Consider the following 8,326-nt stretch of genomic DNA (forward strand, 5'->3'; position numbering starts at 1 on the left):
ATCCTGTCACCGCACCAGTGCATGCTGCTATTTGCTGTCGCTAGGATTCAGCTCTGTCGCCAGGCGACAGGAATTAGCGCCTGGCAACAAGATTGTCGTCTGGCGCTGACGTCGGGTTTTTCGAATAAAACCCCTTTCTTCTTCATTTTGCTGTTGTTGTTGCTGTTTGCTTGCGATTTCGCTCGGAAGTTCAACTTGCTCGTTCTCCTCCGTTTCTCAACCAGATTTGCTCAAATTTTTTACAAATCAAAGCTTATTTCATCTATTTTTCCGATCCATGTAAGTTTTCTTCAAACTCACTTTGGTTTTTGCTAAATTCGAACATATTCATGTGCGGGTTTTCGAAAAATTTGAACCCAATTGTGCTTAATTCATTTCGTTTGTTGAGTCTTATGCCTTGAAATTGCTTGATTATGTTTATATATTATCTTTAGAGCATTTTGAGACTTGTTTGACTCAATTTGGTGAAGAAATGAGCAAATTGCCATTGTTGAACCCCTTGAGTTCGTGAGAACAATGTGACTTGTTTCTCGCGTTTTTGCTAGCAATTCTTGTCAAATTTGTCACAATATTTGTCATAATATTGCAAGAAATTGTTTGATTGTTGAAAATTTCCATTTATGCTTGAGTTGAAATCATGCTCTGTTTTAGTACTATGTACTCATTTTTTTTTTGCGAACATAGTATCATGCGGCTAGGTGAACCTTAGATACTATAGAACCTTAGTTTTCTGTTATTTTTCATAACATAGCATGACTAGACGACGAGGTTCCAGTTCTCGTTCTAGGGAGGCTCATCGGGAGGACGATCCCGTCGATGCCGGCGTAGGGACCTCTTCTTCTCTAGGGGATTTCCCAGAGTGGGACGAGCACACTTTGTACTTTGCGCCCGAGATCCATATCTCGGAGCGCGTTCGGCGTGGGATTCACAGTGGGAGAGTTCGTAGCCATGGTTCTAGGATTCACAGGGACCTCTTCTTCTCTAGGGGCTTTGTATTCTTTCGGGTCGAGCCGTTACGTGGTTTGAGCTTTGGTGGAGTTCTTTTAGGACACCACCAACACCTTCCATTGTCCTTGGGGTGAGATGACCGTTACCCCTACTGACTTCAGTCTCATCACGGGATTGGAGTTTACTTCGGTCGCACTCCCTTTTGATAGCGAGATCTCTGTCTTTTCTCCAGAGGTACTGGAGCTATTGGGCCCTATCACCATTCGGGCTCGTAGTGAGGCTGAGCCGACGCATCTCAGCTCTCGATGTATTTGCCGGTCCACGCTCGTGGCGGCTTTTCAGGACAGTATGACCACCCCTGAGCAGCGGGTGCGCATATTCGCTCTTATCTTGTTGTCAGGGACCTTTTCGCCTGACAGAGGTAGTCGAGTGCTAATATACTACCTGCCTGCTCTTCGCGACCTTCCCATGGTCGGGTCGTATGATTGGGCCAGCTTGGCCTATGCGGACTTCCTAGTCAAATTGTGACTTTCCAGTCGTCATGGTTCCTTCGAGGGAGATATCGCGCTCTCCAGTTTTTGGAGACTCGTAGAGGTATACTTTATTTTATTAAAGTTATCTCTAGATTGGCATTAGCATTTATTGACACTTCTTTATCCACATAGATCTGTTTCTATGAGTACTTTCCGTCTCTTGCGCCGGCGAGACCTACGCCTCGCGAGCTTCCGGTTGCTGCCTGTTGGGGAGGCCGTCTCAATGACCAAGCTACTACCGCTCGTGTTCGAGAGTTGATCCTCTCGGTATGTTCCTTGAATACTTGTCTCTTAGTACCTTTTAGTAGGATTTCATCTCATGAATATGCGTTTTGTAGGAGCCTGCTGTAGAGTTTCGGCCGTGGGCCGATCTGGAGATTCCCGCGCTTGCTGCGTAGTACACTGCTCAGCGTCGGTACTTTCAGGGGACGTACGATGCGGTAGTGTACTTAGGTGAGAGAGTGGCTATTTAGCACTCCTCAGAGGTTTTCGTCGTTCCTGCTCGCCCTCCTCGGCACATGTTTGACCAGACTAGTTTGAGGACTTTGGCGAGTAGGTCACCAGCGGGTACTCCGTGGCGGACTCACGCCCGAGTGGATCAGTGTTATGGGGAGATGTTGTTGCCACTTCTGGCTCCACCACCTGTTTTGCCAGAGGGAGGAGAGGTATTCCTCGTTTCCTGTGTTTGTCCTTTAGATAGCCCCCAAGTAGATACTAATAATTTGGATTTGTTTTGCCAGGATACGCGTGCAGAGTTCGTTCCTCCACCGGTATCCATTACCTATCAGGGGATGTATGGTCCGATCGAGGAGATGATTCCACTGGCTCCTCTAGAACATCGTTTCATCGAGTAGTCTATACCTCGTCATCAGACTTGGGTGAGTCATTTTTTCATTATGTACTTATATATCTTTTATTGTTACTGACTTTGTCTCTTGATAGTTTACTCGCGAGGTGGTAACGAGGATGGCGAGGGGTATGGATGCCTTACACTACCAGCTGGTGAGATTGAGGGATCAAGCCTCCTATCGTCGTGACGACACTGCTACAGAGGTATTTCTCTTATCCTTATCACATGTTTTATTTGTTTATTTTTGCATCTAACTTGATTTACTTTTGCACGGGCAGCCTATTCCTCCGCCACATACTCGAACGAGACCCGAGGCTAGTAGAGAGAGATCCGGGTCTGGCTCAATACGTCGTCGTACCTCTTCCAGGGGCGAGGGTGGCCGGTCGGAGACGGCTCCTACTGAGAGATCGGAGGGTTCGGGCTCTTCATCCGAGGGTGCACATGTTAGGCCGACAGGCCAAGGAGGCGTGACATCGGCTCCTATAGGGGGTGGTGGGACGTATGAGGTTGGCTCGTCATCGCAGCAGCCACAACAGCCTCAGTCGTTAGCGATTCAGCATCAGGGTGATCCTGGAGGTAGTGAGGAGCATACCTCGCGATCTGCATTGTTCTTTGACGCTTTGGGAGTTCCTCCTCATTTGCGTCCTCATGCATCGTAGCTGTACCTGTATTTATTTTATTTGACTTGTAGGACTTTGCTAACTTGTATTATATGACTTCTATGTTAGACACATTGTATATACAAACTTATTATGTTTATTTTATCTTTGCATTTTTATTTTTCATTTTAAGTGCATGTAAGTGTGTGAAAAATTGTGACTAATTTTGACGATTTTGCGCAAAAATTTCCATCATTTTTATTATCAATGGAGGGTATCCGACTTTCTCCCCCAAAAGAAAAAATGAAAAATAAAATAAGCTTTGACTAAAATAAGCCTAAAGTTAATTAAGCTCAATTTAATCGAAAAGAGTGTTTGAGATAATGTTGGATAAGGCTTTGAGACAAGAGGTCAAAAAACCATAAAGTCAACGTACAAAATCGAGTCATAGTCGGAAAAAACATGATTTGCATAGCGCGTCAAGCTGGCGTTGTGTCGGCTTTCTGTCGCCAGGTGCTGCACCTGTCGCCTGGCGCTAATCTCTTTTTCTTCGAATCCTTTCGGGATTCAAATTGTACCAGTTTTGTGCATAAATAGCTCCCAAATCTGCCGATTTTGTATATTTCGAACAGATAAAAAAGTTATAGTTTTATTCTCATCAAGCAATCATGTCTAAGAGTTTTAGCGATTTTACTCGTGAGTGGTGCCGGTCTTTGACTGTTAAGGAGAGAAAAGAGCTTGACTTTTTTCACTTGGGAGGTATTTATGGTATTAAGGGGGTAGACATAGATATAGATTTTATTCATACCGCCTTAGAATATTGGGATCCAGACACCCATTGCTTTAGACTAGGCTATGATGAAATTAATCCTTTACCGGAAGAATTTGGTGCCATTCTAGGCTTCCCCTCTTTAGATCTTGCGGTAATTCCTAATGTGAGTGAATATTATTATAAAGACTTTGAGCGTTTCTTTAATCTTAAAGTCAGGGATCTAACAACTATCGTAGAAGGAAATGTAGTTAATCTGAAAGAATTTGCACGCCACTTCTTTGATAGACCATATTCCGAGTCTTTTCATGTTTATAGGAGGAGAGCTTTCCTATTTTGTATGTTTAGCCAATATCTCCTCACTAGTGGAAATAATCGTGAGGGTCAAGCAATTTTAGTGTCTGTCATGGAACAAATTGAATCAGGGAGGAATCCAATGCCATTAATTATTGGAGAAACTATGCTTAGTTTGGATGAATTAAAGAAAAATCCAAAAGCACCTTTTCGAGGCTCTCCAATTTTATTACAGGTAGAAAAATAATATTTTTAATTACAGAAATCAAAAACATATATTTTTGTATAGTAATACTAATTATTTGCATTGAATTTTTTTTTTTTGCAGATGTGGCTAATGGAGAGGCTAGAATTAATTAGTCCTCATGACAACATTGAAAAATATACACCAAACTGCTTTGTTAGGCGAAAGAAACGCTTTTCTATAATGATGGGCCGCCGGGAGTGGAGTAAAATATTCACTTCTTGTGATTTTGCTATCAAATGGATCATCCCATGGTGAAAAATTGAGAAGATGGTTGGTGTCAACAAGCAACCCTTCTGTCGTCTTCCTAGCTTATCAAAGTTGACCTTTTATTACCCCTGTAGGGTTAAAAGACAGTATGGCCTTGCTCAAACCATTCCTTCTGGTGATCTTCGTCGCCCTTATGAATTTCCTGTTTCACAAGACATGGAGAGGTTTGATAATTATTGGAGTGCTAGGCCTTTATGGGAAGTCCTTACCCAAAAGGTTCCTCCTTCTTTGTCTAAAAATGTGAAGCAATGGGTACTTGGTAGATCTAAAAAGGACCAGAACAAAGTTCAAAGTAAGACCAATGTGAAGAATCGTCTTGGAGACAAGAAAGCTCCTGTTAAGGAACGCCTAGGTGAAAAAGTTGAATTTAAAACTCCTATGATGCCTAAGAAGAAGAGCACTACTAAAGGCAAAGAGAAAAGAAAAGCTGACTCTACAGAAAAGAAAGTATGGATTGACAAGAAACATGGTGTAATGGCTAAAGGAGAAACTATTGACACCAAAATTGAATGCAGATCCTCTAAAGGATGTTTGCTAGCAAAAGTAATGGATGAAGAAGAAGAAGCTGACAAAAATTGAAAGAGAGCAAAGAAAGAGAAGAAAGATTAGAGCATAGCTTTACTTTCAATTTATTAGACAATTTTAATTTTTAAGTTAATTTATTTTTTAAGCTTTCATTTAAATTCCATCAATAATGTAATTTTACTTTATTTTATTAATGCAATTTTTAGCTTTCTAAATTAAATCAACATTTACATTATAATTTCCATTAAAGCAATGAAAACACTTAATTATTTTTCTAAAAAAATATTCGAGTACGGAAGTCGAAAATTTCCGAAATACACCGAAATTTGCGGAAAAATTAGTGTTGCAATTTAGGTCTGTTGCCAGACATTGATGTTCGTCGCCTTGTGCTGTCCTTGTCGCCAGACGCTGCTGTTGTCGGCCGACGCTGACGTCTGTCGTCAGGCGATAACTTTTCTGGGATGCATTTGAAAATTTTCGCACCAATTGCTCTGAGTTGATTTGTCGACGTTGGGATGCGAGATTTGTAAAAATTAAAGTGGCCGCACCCTATAAGGGTTGCCTACGTATTCTTTCCTAAGGAATCAAGCCAAACGTAGCTCTCTTGAGTTATCTTACTCAAGTAATTATGGGTAGTTCTTCTTAAGCTGGTCAAGATTTGTCATGTTTGAGAATTCATTTCCATCCATATCAGTTAGTTTTGCAGCACCTAGGATAGTTTTGACAATATATGGTCCAGACCAGTTAGGTCTAAACTTGCCTCTTGGATCCAAAACATTTTTCCTTAATTCTTTTAACACCAAGTCTCCTACTTTAATATTTCTTGTCTTGACTTTCTTGTTGAAGTGTCTAGCCATGCGAGTTTGATAACATTGAGTATGATGTAAAGCCTCTAGTCGCTTTTCATCAAGTAGGATTAGCTCTTCATATCTTGCTCTAGTCCATTCTACTTCATCGAGTTTACTTTCCAATACAATGCGTAAGGAAGGTATTTCTAGCTCTATAGGTTGTACAACATCCATTCCATAGACTAAGGAAAATGGCGTATTTCCTGTTGATGAGCGGATTGACGTGCGATAACCCCACAGAGCGAAGTGGAGTTTGTCAGGCCAATCGTTGTAATTTTCTGTCATCTTCTCGATGATCGTCTTTAAATTTTTATTAGCTGCCTCAACTGCACCATTTTCCTGAGGTCTGTATGGAGAAGAGTGATGGTGTTGAATGCCATACTTTTGTAACAATTCTTCACATTCTGCTTGAAAGTGAGTTCCGCTGTCACTTATCATTTCATGTGGGACTCCATATCGACAAATAATGTTTCTTTCGATAATGAATGCTACATGTTTTGCAGTGAGTTTTGCATATGATGCTGCTTCGACCCATTTAGTGAAGTAATCGATTGCTACTAAAACGTATTCATGGCCTCCCGTTCCTGGAGGAGTGATTTTGCTAATAATATCTATTCCCCATGTTGAGAATGGCCATGGTGATGTATAGGTGTAGAAGAGAGATGGAGGAACATGTTGTAAGTTAGCGTATATTTGGCATCTAGGGCATCTTTTGACATACCTATTCATGGTAGTCCAATAATATCCTTCGCGCATTATCTTTTGGACTAGCATTTTGCCATTTACATGTGTTCCACATACTTCTTCATGGACTATTCTCATAGCCCTTTGGGCTTCCTTTTTGCCTAAGCATAAAAGAGCTCGACCTTTAGGTACCCTTTTGTGTAACTCGTCGTTGATGAGCACATATTGGGAAGCCAAAAGTCTTAAAGCTCGTTTTGCTCTTTTGTCAACATGGGGTGGATACTCTCCTTTTCTGACGTAGTTGAGAATGTCTGTATACCACGGTTCTTCTTCCTCTTCCTCTTCTTGGATCATTTCATCATCCTCTATAGCTTGAATATAAGTCGATTTATGCCTTTTTTCTGTCGTTAAAGGCATTTGCTCAATTTCAGTAGAAATCCTAACCATTGAGGCTAGTCTTGCCAAGGCATCAGCAGTTTGATTTTCCTCTTTAGGTAGATATGTGTATTCTACCTTTTCCAGTTGATTTGTGAGAGTTTCCAGGTTGGTTTGGTAAGGGACCAAGCTTTCACTCCTTACTTTCCATCTCTTGGAAATTTGATTGATGACAACAAAGAATCCCCGAAAATTCGAAGTTTCTTTACTCCCAGCGCTAATGCTGTTTCGAGGCCTACCACGCATGCTTCATATTTTGCAGCGTTGTTGGTAACGTCGAAATCTAGCTTAATGGAGATTGGAACATGTTCTTCTTTAGGTGATACCAATAGTACTCCTACACCACATACCTTTTGGTTTGAGGCTCCATCGAAGTAGAGAGTCCAAGTATCATCTTCTGTGACCATCAAGTCTTCGTCTGGAAAATCATTCTCGCGTATAGGCGTGGAATCTTCTATTGGGAAATCTGCTAAGAAATCTGAAACCACGGATCCTTTAATAGCCTTTTGGGGCATGAATCTTACATCGAATTGGGCTAAGTTGACTATCCATCTTGATATTCGCCCATTTGGTGTAGATTTCTCAAAAAGGTACTTGAGTGGATCCATTCGAGATACTACAAAGATCGTATGAACGAGCATGCAATGTCTTAACTTGGTTGTGGCCCACACTAATGCAAGGCACAATTTCTCAAGTGGTGTATAGCGTATTTCATACTCAAGCATCTTTTTACTTAGATAGCAGATGGCGTTCTCCTTTCCTTCTACTTCTTGTGCGAGCATAGCCCCCATTGTCTCTTTGGTGACTGTTAAGTACAACCTAAGAGGGATTCTTGGGAGTGCTGGTGCTAATACGGGAGGATTAGCGAGGTAAGCTTTGATCTTCTCAAAGGCTTTTTGACACTCATCGTCCCATATTACTGGTATACTCTTTTTAAGCTTCTTGAATATTGGTTCACATATTGTTGTTAATTTAGATATGAACCTACTTGTGTATTGCAACCGGCCAATGAATCCCCGAATTTGCTTTTCGGTTTTGGGCGGTGGCATTGACATGATTGCTTTAATCTTGGTTGGGTGTATCTCTATTCCTCTAGAGCTAATGACATATCCCAAGAGTTTTCCTGAGGTGACTCCGAAAGCACACTTGGATGGGTTCAACCTCATGTTGTATTTTCTTAACCTTTCAAAGAATTTTCTTAGGGCTACCAAATGCCCTGGGCGATCCTTTGATTTCACAATCATGTCATCTACATAGACTTCGACTTCCTTGTGCATCATGTCATGGAGTAAAGCAGTTGCTGCTTGTTGGTAAGTGGCACCCGCAT

Source organism: Chenopodium album, chromosome 13 (genome assembly GCF_948465745.1).
Source record: "Chenopodium album chromosome 13, dcCheAlbu1.1, whole genome shotgun sequence".
Classification (NCBI taxonomy): Eukaryota; Viridiplantae; Streptophyta; class Magnoliopsida; order Caryophyllales; family Amaranthaceae; genus Chenopodium; species Chenopodium album.